Genomic DNA, 12,886 nt, shown 5'->3' with positions numbered 1-12,886 from the left:
ACATCTTCATGTTTTACTCTTTAAAAAGAAGTACTTTGAAATGAAGCAGTGGGGAAGTAAAAAATAGAAACAAATTTGTTTTCAAATGTCGAAACAAAATAAATAAAACACTTTGATGTCTCCTAAAACTTTTTTCCTTAGAGGAGCCAATCTTTTGAATTGTATACAAATAGTTCATTTGGCCTGAATCTGCATTTTTCAACAGATGCATTCTTAGACCAGCCAATAGTAAACACACACATTTAGGTGGTCTGTTTGAGCTATGGAGAGCGCTGCATTTATTGTGTTGGTTTTCTTTAATGTTAAAAACAAATGTACAGGTGTTTTGCTATAAGCAAGCTTTCACATTGTTCTGCAGAAGAAATTTCTGCATAGAGTACTCAGATATATACCACAAACTCTTCTGACAGATCCTTTGTAGTTCTGGAAATTACTGTACATACACCTCTAAATAAAGACACACATGCTAGGATAAAAGAATCATTTGTATTTATGTATATGAAAGCAAACCTCTTTTTTCAAAGCAAGATACTTGTGTACTTTCTATTTTTTGTTTTATTTACTTTCTTCTATTTTTAATATCCTTTTCTTTAGGTTTTATATAACATATGTATTTGACAACATAGTCTGGCTGAGACTAATTTAATGGGAAAGGCAGACATTCTTATTTTTAGATACGTGATCTAAGTAAATGTTGAAAAATGTACAGTAAAGCAAAGTTTTCTCTTACAGCATTTCTATTCTCATGCTATTTCACAAGGTTTCTTGTTTTCCTGCTTGTTGTGAAGCCAACACTTCTTGACATGTTGACAGCTTATTTTATTGTTAAGGGGGACACCTAAAGACAAAAATACACACGCCGATGTATCTTCTTATCACTCTCTCTTAGCCTCACAAAGCTTATTGTTAATTTGTCACTCCCTGTAAAAGATTGTGATCTGCTGGATCTTTTTCTATATATGCAAAATAATGTTTAAAAATATTCATTAAAAACCATGCATAGCTATGCATGAAAGCCTTGATCTGAACTGACAAAACGCGAGGGATCCCAGTTAAAGCAGCTACAGATTTTCCCATTTTGTAGCACATCTGTTTCTGTAGCCAACACACATTTCTGGCCCCATAATACCTGTCCTAAATTGGATAAACATAAGGTAGAATGACAGTTTTGCATAAATGACTCCAAATAGCACAATGTTAGTTCAGCTGAGGCCACATCTTGCAGCACTACTACAGGGTCCCAATTTTTTAAAATCCAAAGTACAGAACCCAAATAATGGAGCTGTATAAAAATATTCTAAGTCCAAAATTAACAGTGTATACATATATGCACATATATAATATCATGCTACTTCTTGCTTTTATTTGTGCAGGTACTGAGTGCATGAATTAAATAATCTTTTCATATGACCCATCTAATGACCCGTCTAATCTAAGAATTCAACATCACAAACTCCTACTGAACAAACTGCTGTCATGTGGTTTTAAATTCCTTGAGATGCTCTTTTTTCCTAATGGCAAGAACACTCTAAAATGTTTATGAGGTCTTATTCTTTTCCCTGAGAAACTCAACGTGTAATTATATTTCATAATTATCTACCATTGCCTCTAACATCACTGTTCACCCTCTGGACCTGTTGTTCTGTTGCTGTTCTACCTAGCGCAGTGAAATTCTCTTCAGCTTATTTAAACAATATTAATCCCATAAAAAGTGACTCAGATAATGCCACCAGCAAAGACACAGCATTCTCATAATATCTTGCTTATGCTGTGGCATAATGTCCTCTTGGGTGTAATTAAGTTATGTCAAGAGGATTGTCAATCTGTGGCTGGAAGCACAGGAGTCAGGTATGAGGTTGTTACATTTGTTCCTTGGCTACCAGTTCAGATGAGCATTCACCCTCACTGTGCTTCTAGGAGTATTTTGCGAGCACCTTCCTGTCCCTGTGCGGGTGCTGAGCACCAGGCTGGGCCTGCATGGTCTGTGGGAGGTTTGCCTATGAGGCACTGGCTGTCCTGCCCCTTCAACCACATACCCTGCATGAAGAACAGAAGTACTGTTCTGGCTTGTATTTGGCTCTCAGGGTCCAAAATTTGCTTGTAATTTACAGGAGTAGTGCCACTAATCATATGTGGAATATCACCCACTGAAACCAGTGTTGGGAGTAAAAATGATTCAATTTGGTCATCTGTTAGTTCTACTAGAGTACCGAACCTGTGATTCATGTAGCACAGAGTGCTTTAAATGCCAGATTTAGTAGTTCATTGTCTACTTAAGACTCAAAGTGAACTATTATATTCACTGTATTCTCTTCTTCAAATTGTAATTATTACTTTTGTAGCTGGCAAGAGCTTTGGATGTGCTGTACCACATCCTTTATTAGTGGTAATTCTTTATCTTATGTAGCCATCTACTTCTTTCAAAATGGCAAAGTACTAACACAGGTGATCACAATTCCTAAAGATTCAGGAATTTAAACCAAAATATTTTACAAAGATCATTTTAACACAATCTTTGCCTTTTTCCTGGAGTCAACTTCTGAGTTGAAGCATTTCGGAAAACAAGATGCTTGCGCATTTATGAGGAGTTGAGTCTGTTTAAATTTCAGCTACACTGCAAATTAAAGGTGTCTTATGTCTGTTGTCTTTAGATACGTCCAATTAAAAAAGAAAAGAGGCTGTGAAATTGAGGTGAAATGTAGAGTTCCAGAATTTGAGGTGAATCTGCAGGTTGTCTTCCTTCTTGTCTATGCTGTAGTCTTTGTAAATAAAATGACTTTTTATTCCACGTCTTCACTTTCTGAAAGCCAGTCCTGGTTTCTGTTTTAAGAACAAGCTTAGGAATTGGCAGTGAATGCAAATTAAGGTTCTTGGTACTGGATGTACTGTCCATCTCCTTTTTCAAACAGAAGTCTTTTCTTTGTGAGAAGTATTTAAGATCTACATGAAATTCTGTGGGTGGCATTTAAAAACAATGTACTCCAAACTGAAGTTAGCTTTCATTATTGTTAACTGCCTCCCACAGAAGTTCAAGTGGATTTTGAATTGAGGAAGGTACAAGAATATCTGAAGTGTTCTGGTATTTAAAAAATAAAATAAAATGATTGACAAATTGCACTTGTACATCAAAAGCCCTAACATGTCTTTATTAATCGTGTAAACTACATTGTGCTTTTCAGAAATAAAACTTCATTTCTGAGTGTTACCTTATTTAATCACTTAAGACAATGATAATTCTTCCCTTTCAGAATATTTTATTAAGATGTTGGAAAACAGTCAAACACCTAGCATATTATGACTGTGAATAGGGAAAAACTATTAATATTTGATGATAATATTTTTGTTGTAGACCAAACAAAATTCTCTGCAGAGTGAAATAAAATGCACAGTAGCTGAACCTGCAGAGGAAATGCCTTGAAATCAGTATGAAATATTCTCATTTTTAATAATGTGAAAAATCATGTGACTACTATAGCAAATAATGTACATAGTGGACTTGAATTTTCCATACATCATTTTTAGTTTCAAAATGATCTGTAGGCAGAAGGGGAAGATGGAAAATAACCAGAGAAGGGCTGGAAGGGCAAAAAGTAGCTTCTGCCGCAGTAGTGATGCCATACACAACAAAGCCATCAAATCTACTCAGTCTGTCTGTGATCTATAGAGATTACAACCACAGAAAGAGCATGTCAGCTTTCCCACAAACAAGGTATATTTTGTAGCACTTCTAACATAGCCAAAAGGGTGGATTTTAACTTGAAACTTGGCACTAGAGTTTCCACCAGTGCATTTTGCTTTCTATGTTGTTATACAAACATAGGTTCATGTAAGACTTTTAAAAATTGTTTTGTTTTATTTTATTTTGTGGTAGAAAGAAATGGAAGTGTGGGGGAAAAGTCACCAGATCAGGCAGAGTTTTTAGGAACTCTCTCAATACAGATTGAAATGATGTTAGTGTTAAATACAAGGAATGCAAGTAGAAAACCACAAGCACGCTTGCTTAAAAGATGTCATTGTGCATGTCTGTCTCTTTAAAAGTTTGAAGGGAGAAAAACGTGAAAAATTAAAGCATAAAGTACAGCTGCATTGTGTTGGGAAGTACCATCACCCAGTGTGTGGGTATTTGCAAGTCAAGGACTTCTCACCTGTGGATTTTCTGCTTCAAATTAATAAATGGTGCACCTTTCTCCAGGATGAGTTATTTCAACTATAAGCTGAGATTCAGTTTCTCAGATGGGCTCAAGATACCATTGTAGGAACACAGTGTGTCTTCACAAAGCTGTTTGGCGATGTATATTGTCCATATAAGTTCTGTAACATGGATAAAATTTCAAATTTACTTGTAAAGAAGTGATGATTTCTCCCTAGGTTTATTTTCCCCAGGAAATCCTCTCTTCTGTCACTTTTTATTCTTTAAGATATTCCAAACTATTTTAGTCTGGTTTTTAATCATTTTAGCCAAAATTCCTAGTGCTGCTTATCTATGTAAAACCCACGGATGTTTCATGGTTGCATCGGGAATTCATAAAATTCCCACTGTTCTTCAGATGTCATATCATTTTCAGGAGAAGAACTCCGGCAGCTCTAACAGGGAAATGATTAAAGAGCTCCACAGCAAGCATATAAAATAATTGCTGATTTCACAATACTGAGGAGAAAAAAAAAAAGTAATAGAATCCCACAATATTTAGCAGAAAGGCAATAGGATTTATTACTCCCAAAACCACTGAGTCAGCACAGTAAGCCTGCACATATCTCTTGATCACATAACCTCACATTCCTATAAGTAAATGTACATTCTGAGCTCTCCGTTTCTTCTCTTAATACTGCTTCTAACTGCAGGTTCAAACCTTCTGTGAGACTGAGTATTGGTTTGTATTACTAATTTGCTTACCAATTTTCTAGCCTGTTCAAACCATCTGTTGCTGCCCTGCACCCCACCAAGAAGCCATGAAAGCTGTTCAGTCCTCAGTACCAGTGACCACCCAAGAAACCTCTCTGCAAGATTTACAGGAAGATTTGCAGGGAACTGACAGAGGATCCTCGACACAATAAATGATGTTTTCTCAATATTCACTTGTGTGCATTCAAAGTGCCTGAGGACAGCCAGGATGTGCGATGGATTTTGCTATAGGGGCTGAGCTCTGGTCCTCACTTGTGTGCATAAGCAGAAGCAGTGAGAAAACTGCAGATGTTTGGTGGTGTTTGGTAGACTTATCTGCGGCTTTTTTTTTCTTTGTTAAGAAAAGAAATAAAATCAGAAAGGACTGGAAGTATCTCACAGCCAGCCACTGTTCAAGAGCTAGTAAGGAAACGTGGTGAAAGGATTTACTTTTGCTTTCTCCTCATCAGTAGCAAATACCGTTAAACCAAAAATTCCCAAAGAAACAGAGAAGGAAGGGAGTTGTTTGGAAAAGGCTGTCAGAGAAGGACTGCTGGGCTGTGCACATCTTCAGGAGCAAACCAACTTGGTGCCATTGAGCGTACAGGGTTTTCATTCACTGCAGTGGAAAGCTTTGTGTCTGCCATGCCATTCCCTCCATCCATCACTTAGCCTCTTCACCATGGGCTAATAGAATAGCCTTGTTTGGGAAGTCAGTGCGTAACTTGCACAGGGAAAAAACTGTTGCAGTTCAGCAGTACATCAGAATGCTTGAAACCGATTTCTGTTGTCTGTTTGAACACATCATCAAGAAATAAGAATAAAAAGCCATTTTGCTCTTTACTTCCTCAAGCATCTCTGTATTTGCACCACAGGTCTCTGTAGTAGGTTTCTGAAAGCCCAGTGGTTAATGAAATTAAATGTTAGGAGTGATTTTGACCTTATGATGAATGCCTCAGAGTCTGCTTATCGACTTCTTTGGAGGAGGTCATAAAGCTGTTAGGCCATGCATGAAGTTAAAATCTCCCATTTTCTGCTCTTTGCACTTTAAAGAGGTTTTATTATATTCTTTCATTTTTCTCCCCCCATTTCTGTTTTGTAATAATACTTTGTCTGTTTCACTAATACGTTCTGGCATGTCAAATTTATTACATACTTTCCCATTTTTTCCCAACTCTCTCATTTTATTCTTAAAAAATGGGTGGAGTGGGAGGACTTTCAGAGCTGGCAGATGTTCTGAAGAGAAAACTGCTAACAGTAAATGTGTTTGCAGGGTCTAGCAACTTCCAGAATGCAAAACCTTCAGTGGGTAGTGGTAGGCTTGCATCTAATGTGGGCCATTCCAATGGGAAGCTCTTCCTCCTGCTGCTGGATGACGTTGGGAGAATCCAAGGTGATGGAGTGGTGTTTGCAGGATTGGTCTGAGCCAAGGGGCTGAGTCCTCAACATATCAATCTAGAGCAGATGACTTCCACTTTGGTGAGAAGGGAACGTGGTTCCACACAGCTTGACTAGATCTAAAATAGCTGACATGAGGTGCTGGATTTCTGGATATTCTCCTCCAAACCCAACTCTTGGTGAAAGTTCCAGTGCCAAATGATGCTGACCTGAAAGCAGAGCCATTCTAAGTAACACATTAATCTCCCAGCTTCCCATCCTGAGGTTATTTCTAACCCTTTTCTGCAATGTATGCAGCCTAGCTAAGCTATTAAATAAGGAAGAAGCTGCAGAGCACTAAAAATATTTAAATTGCTGCCTTTTCACATTCTGTCACTGCTGTCTAATGGGCCTTCAGAAGCAGGTTCATTGTTTCCTCAGCACATTGTGCTGCGAGGCCTTGCAGGTAGATTTCTTTTGCCCCCAAAAGTCCTATCTGTGTCCCATCGGGGATCGAAATGAATTCTGATTTCAGACTAATAAGCAGGCTGCATTTTCTGACAGCCCATTCACTGCAGTAATAACATCACCTATTTCTTTGGATGGGTTTGTTTCCTGAGTTGTCAATTAGCTGAAGAGAAACTGCCACTCTCCCACCATCTTTATTTCTGTAGCCAGATCCTTTTGGGTATGTCATTTGTCAACACGTCAGTGATGTGAGCTTGCTGGGGGTTTTTATGAGCCTGAAAATATTCTTAAAAGATGTTCTTTCACTATTGAGTGCAGGTTAAACCAAGTGCTTTTGAAGTAACGCTGTTAGGCTTTGGAAACTTCTGAAGTTGACAACAAAGACGACGACTTGGAAGTTGAAATTCTTTTGTTTCAGCAATAATGCTTCTTTTTTTTTTTCTCATGTTGTCAAAATGCGCAACTTGAAATTAAAAAAAAAAAAATAAATTGGTCTTCGTCTGTTTTTCTGCAGGAACAAAACTCCTTTCCCACTGACAGATACTGGGGTGCAATGCGGTAAAGCTCCGGTCCCAGGCAGTGTGGTTTTGGGATGCTCTCCTTTGGTTGACTGTCCTCTCATATATTTTCCTGTCTCTCTGGCAGCATGGCAGTAAAAACTTTAATTGTACCTGAAAGTTAAACCAAGTAACAGCTCGGTCATCTTGCAGTAAAATCTCACTTTATTCCATGGATCCTGTTCAAATTAAATATTTATAAGGTACCTATAAAGTAAATAAGAATAAAAGCAAGGTATGTGCAGTAAAGGGACCAAGGGACTAAAGTTTCTCAGCAGCATTTTCTCACTGCTTACAGCCTTTCTTTGCTGTTTGAAAACTGCTGCAGGTTTGGTATGGAAGAGCACTATTTTCCTCTACAACAGATATCGAGCAGTATCTCCAGTGAGCATCTCAGCATGAGGATGATGCTCTCATGCACATCTTCTGATAAGTGCATAGCTGCTACTTTCTATTTTATGTAACAGTGAAACAAATGCAAGGATTATATTGCACACACAAGAAATTGAAAATGACTTAAAAATCATAAAATATTGGTCTGTGGGAATTACTCATTTTATCATTGTTATTGAAGGTAATTACAAAAACACTGAGACTATACAACTTTAAGCTTTGCATTACAGAGGAACAGAGGCATTAAATTCCTCGATAATTTTAAACAAACTCCAAAGGACATGGAACGTACACATACACCTGCACAACCAATCAGGACACTGGAAAGTTATCCATACTGCCACATGGCATGCAGATAACTGTTTCATTCTAAGCATAAACATCCACAAAAAAACAAATATCCTCAATCCCTAAACATGTTAGCTTCTTACAGACTCACCATTATATGAAAATAGTGTTGTTCGTAACACTACAATAAGTTATTATCTGCATTATGCATATGCAGAGGGAGAGAAAAATGGCATCTTTTGTCTGGCAACTAAATGTTTCCCAATGGACACCGTCAGTTTTCTGGAATATGCAAATAGTTGTCTCTGTGAGTAAATATTTAACATCATAGACAATTTTTGTAAAGGTATATGCTACGCATGAATATGCAATCCACATTTCTAGCAGTTGGAAATACTCCCTCTCTGGGGCCTTGCTGCCACACGATTTAAAAAATGAAATAATCAAAAACAAACCCCAGGACATTATGATTCATTACCCAATGTGTAAAGGAACTTTCACACTACCTAAGTTGGAAATGCATAACTTAAAATTTTGACATTTTCAGTGTTCAGCCATTAAAAGAAAAGCTCATTTTGATTTTCTTTCTTTTGATTACGGAAAAATGATTTCCTTTTTCACCCATATATTTATGTGTGTTCTCATAAATATGCATTATGGTTTGCTGGAAAGGATATTCGCTATCTAACATCTATTAGTAATAAATAAATAAAAGTCTCAAAGGAATTATCTAGCAGTAGGTGGATAATTCTAACTTTTGTTCTTCCCTTGTAAGAAATTACTGAATAGAAGGAAAGTATGAATTACCTTTTCAGGACTGTAATACAAGGCTCGATAAGAAATGCATTAAAATGTATTATGAGAGGCAAAAACCTAACCCAAAATTCTTCTCATAAGATATTAATGTGCGGTTCTATTTATATATAATATATCATCTGTTTAGAACAAGCCTGGCTGAATCAAGTTTATAAGTATATCTTCAGGTGTAAAAATCTGTGGTGCATTCAGCATACCTTTTGAACTGAAACATTCAGCCTTGTCTGTCAGATGTTCAATGACAAAATGCACTGAGACTTCAGTTGATAGTTCAGTTTCACATCATCCCATCCTTCTGGGTCTGCTGTTCTTATGTGCAGCTCCATCATTTGATCTTCTGAGAAACCATTCTCTCCATGGAAAAAAACAAACAATTTTATAAGCAGAGCTATGTTTATTTTTACATGCATATTAGGTAAGGAAATAGTCTTCACATAGGATATGATAGTGGAAGAACTGGGGTGGGATTTGTGATGGCAATATTTTGCTTGTATTATTTGCGTAACCACATGTTCTTTGGAGTAGTACTACTAAACCAGTTATTTAAGGGAAGACTTGATGATACATTGGCAGGAATGTTTTCTAATAGATAAAGAATATTTACTATTCATTAATAGATCCTTTCTGTAAATAATAGGTAATTAGGGATTGGTACCTACCTAAGTGACACAGTTGGTTGCATGCCACAGTACTCTGGCTGCTCAGTCGGAGCAATTTAAGAGCTGTTTTCTCATACAGCCCCTTTTTGCATTAGCAGTCATCCAGACACTTGTCACCACGAGAAGCATGCTTCAGATTTGTATATAAAGGCTTCTGAAACCCAGAACAACCCAGTTGTCACTTTTCCCCCTCTTACATCACCAGAGATTGTTTGCAGGATCAGAGGGAGGCAGAAGAGACAGACACAAGCAGGTGTAAATCTGAAAAAAGTGCCAGTCACAATAAGCAGTTTGTCATCGTCTTCTTTTAGCTTTTATTGCTGATTTAGTCATCTTGAGTTTTCTGAGTCCCAGCAGAAAAGTGGAACATCTTTAATGGTGTCTGTCACCCAGAGGGAGTAACCTAGAAGCACATAAGGATGTGGGGTGTTTCATCCCTCTGCTCCCACTGGAAAGAATGATCCCTCTAGCCCCTCTCCCTGCATTCTGTCCATGCAGAATGAATTTTCTGAGTGGAGCAGGGGTGTAAATCTAGTAATAGACGTAGCTCTTTGCTGACAGGCAGTGCCAGCTGGACCTCTGATTTAATCAGTGGGATCAAGTGAAAGCTCTGGGCAAGCTGACCACAGCCTGTGGAGTATGTCAGCCCAAGTCCATCCCTGGATGGGTCAGGCAGTTAGATTTGATGATCTTTGTAGATCCCTTCTAACAAAACTATTCTGGTCTATTCTACTCCATTCCATTCATTAGTATTATACCCAATATTTCTTCAGTAGTAATATTCAATAACTAAAGAACAAACAAGGTGAATAAGACTATCCTTATGGGGAAAACAAAAAAAGAAGTTATTTCACATAAGATATAAGGTGTAGTTATGCAAGAGTTACAGGAGAAATAGGACAAGGATACAAGAATGGAGTAGCTATCCAAGAGTTCAAAGGTAGACAGCTGATCAAAGGTTAAATACAAAAAGGAATTACTGTATTCAAGTTGAAGATAGAACGCGTTAACCTAAATAGATGTTTGGCTTCAATTAAAACTCTTGGAAAAAGCTTTTGTGCTGTGGGTAAGTTCTGAAAGTCAAGCAAACTTTTTTATGACTTGAAATGTTATATGGAAAGAGAGCTAGAGATTAGGCTATCAGTAAAGGATGGGATATCTCAATTTTCATTTGAAAACGCTTTGAGTTATAAAAGGTAGAGGGCAGAACTGATTAGATCCATTTAAAATTGCAGTGTGTAGAGGTGGCATGAAAATATTTCCTTTTCTTAAGTTAGAGGTGGAATAGGTAGAACTCTTAAAAGCATTTTCTCAAGACTGATAGCAGCATAGAGCGAACAGAAGGCAAAGGCTTGCAGTGAAAATGAGAAAAGGAGGAGCTGAGGGAGAGATTAGCTCAATTGTGAGAGGAATTTCATTAAAGGAATCAGATGAAAACTTGTAGAGAAAACAAGAGCTGCCTGGTATGAAAAATAACAAAACATGCTTCCTAAGCATCACTGCTTGCTTTAAAAGAAAATGATTCTGAGAATATCAAATAGCAACAAATTAATCTGAGATTTTGTATATACAGTGCAGGATGTTCTATTTTCTTTTCATTCATTATTGAATACTGGGGGGAAAAAAAGAATTTTGAAGAGTCAGAAAAGCCTGTGATTGGCCCTGCTGGAAGAAAGTAAGTAATTCAGGTTAAGCCTTCAGACATCATCTTGATGCAAGGGCAACCCACAAATACAAGGAATTGGAAGGACGTTGTTGCATCATCAGTTGTACTCCCATCTTGCACGTCTAGTCTATGACTACCCCTAGGTCTGGATGTTCAAACTTATGTAACACTTGAGCATTTTCTATATTACAGGAAAAAAATGTTAAATTCTTATAAAACTGTATGAAAATATGAATAGTATTGCCCCTCACTGGAACTGGGAGAAGCTTTAGATCATCCAAGCAAGCTGTGTTTTTCAGCACCTCACAATGCATCAAACACAAGGAGGTGGAAAGTGATAACTCCACCTTCCAAAAGAGAGGTAGAGATCAGCAGCTTGTGCCAGAGCAGTGCAGAGGTCTGAATGATGGAATGGCAGTCATGTCCACAAGCAGACCATGCACATGCTGTATTTCTGAATGTCACTTTACAGCTGCTACTTCCCAACACCAAGGAAAAATCCAATGAACTGCGTGTGCATGTTGCAACCTCATTGGGATCAGGCCCAGCCAAGTGTGCATTAGTTGTCTCTAGTTTTTTAGCAGCACAATTGCTTCTACTGAAATAAGATAATTTCATGGATGTAGAACTGATACCAGAGGTAGTGCAAATGAGAGCAAGAGAATTGCTTGTGGTAAAGTGCCAGAGCTCACAGCCTCTCATCAGCTACAGTGGGATTTTCTGTGGCAAACTGACCTGAATGCCTCAGGGTGCCTCCAGGCTGCAGCTTGTTCCTCCCCTCCCTTCCTGCACTCGGTACATTGCTGCTGATATCCTTTGGCTGCACCACACAGCAGGATAAAGGATGATAATTCAGCAACACCTTTCAAAAGGACAAAATATATAAATAAATAAAAGCACCTTGAGTACACGCTAGTCCACAAGAACCAGAAGCATTTATAAAAGCCATTGTTTAGGCAGCACATGCAGTTACAGAGCAGTAGCTGTAGCATCTGTCACCTCCCCAAGCAGCAATAATGTCAGGTGTGACATTGCAGGAATTGACCCTGCAGCCTGGAGGCTGAGATTCTGACCCCCAAATATCCTGGTAAGACAGCTATTTTGCTGCTGTGTCCATAGGTTTTAAGTCAGAATGTGTTTAAGGTAACTTACCCTGTGTTTATTGCTGGGCGTCCTCTGAAAACATCCTCCAGCCACTTGTCTGGCAAGGATGTAATTTACAGACCCGTCACCTCAATAGCACTCATCACGTTATGGTTTCTAGGAAGAAAGCTCCAAGCTATTTCCAAGCTTGTACTTCATGTGTTTTATTGCTGAGGAATCCTTGGATTCTTCCACTCTCAAAGCATTGGAAAGGTAATTAACTCTGAATATCAGTCATTGCTACAGCCATGTAACCATACTTAAAATATAAACTACTAAGAGATGAGTGCACACAGGTGCAGTACACTTGCTGTTTCAGAAGCAGGCAGGAAAAAAGCTAAAATGAATACACGCTTCTGCCATTTCTCTGCTTTTAAAGACTATAAGCAGTGATTTCTTAGTGGGACAGAAGGGAACCCCAACAAAAGCCCTACCTTGGCCTAGCACATGAACAACAGGACTTTACAGTGTTTGGAAAACCATAGGAAAGGTATTTAAAGGGCAATTCCAGGTAGGCCAGACAGGGTGGCCAGTCTTGTCATCATCTCCTTCCTGCCAGGTGGAGGGATTGGTACTTGTGTCCAAAACATGCAGTACTGAGGGTCGTGCTGCCCACCATTGTAGAGGTGACACTCCC

The sequence above is a fragment of the Coturnix japonica genome, chromosome 12 (assembly GCF_054131305.1).
Source record: "Coturnix japonica strain WE chromosome 12, WE-NBRP24, whole genome shotgun sequence".
In the NCBI taxonomy this organism is placed as follows: domain Eukaryota; kingdom Metazoa; phylum Chordata; class Aves; order Galliformes; family Phasianidae; genus Coturnix; species Coturnix japonica.
This window is presented reverse-complemented; position numbering follows the sequence as displayed.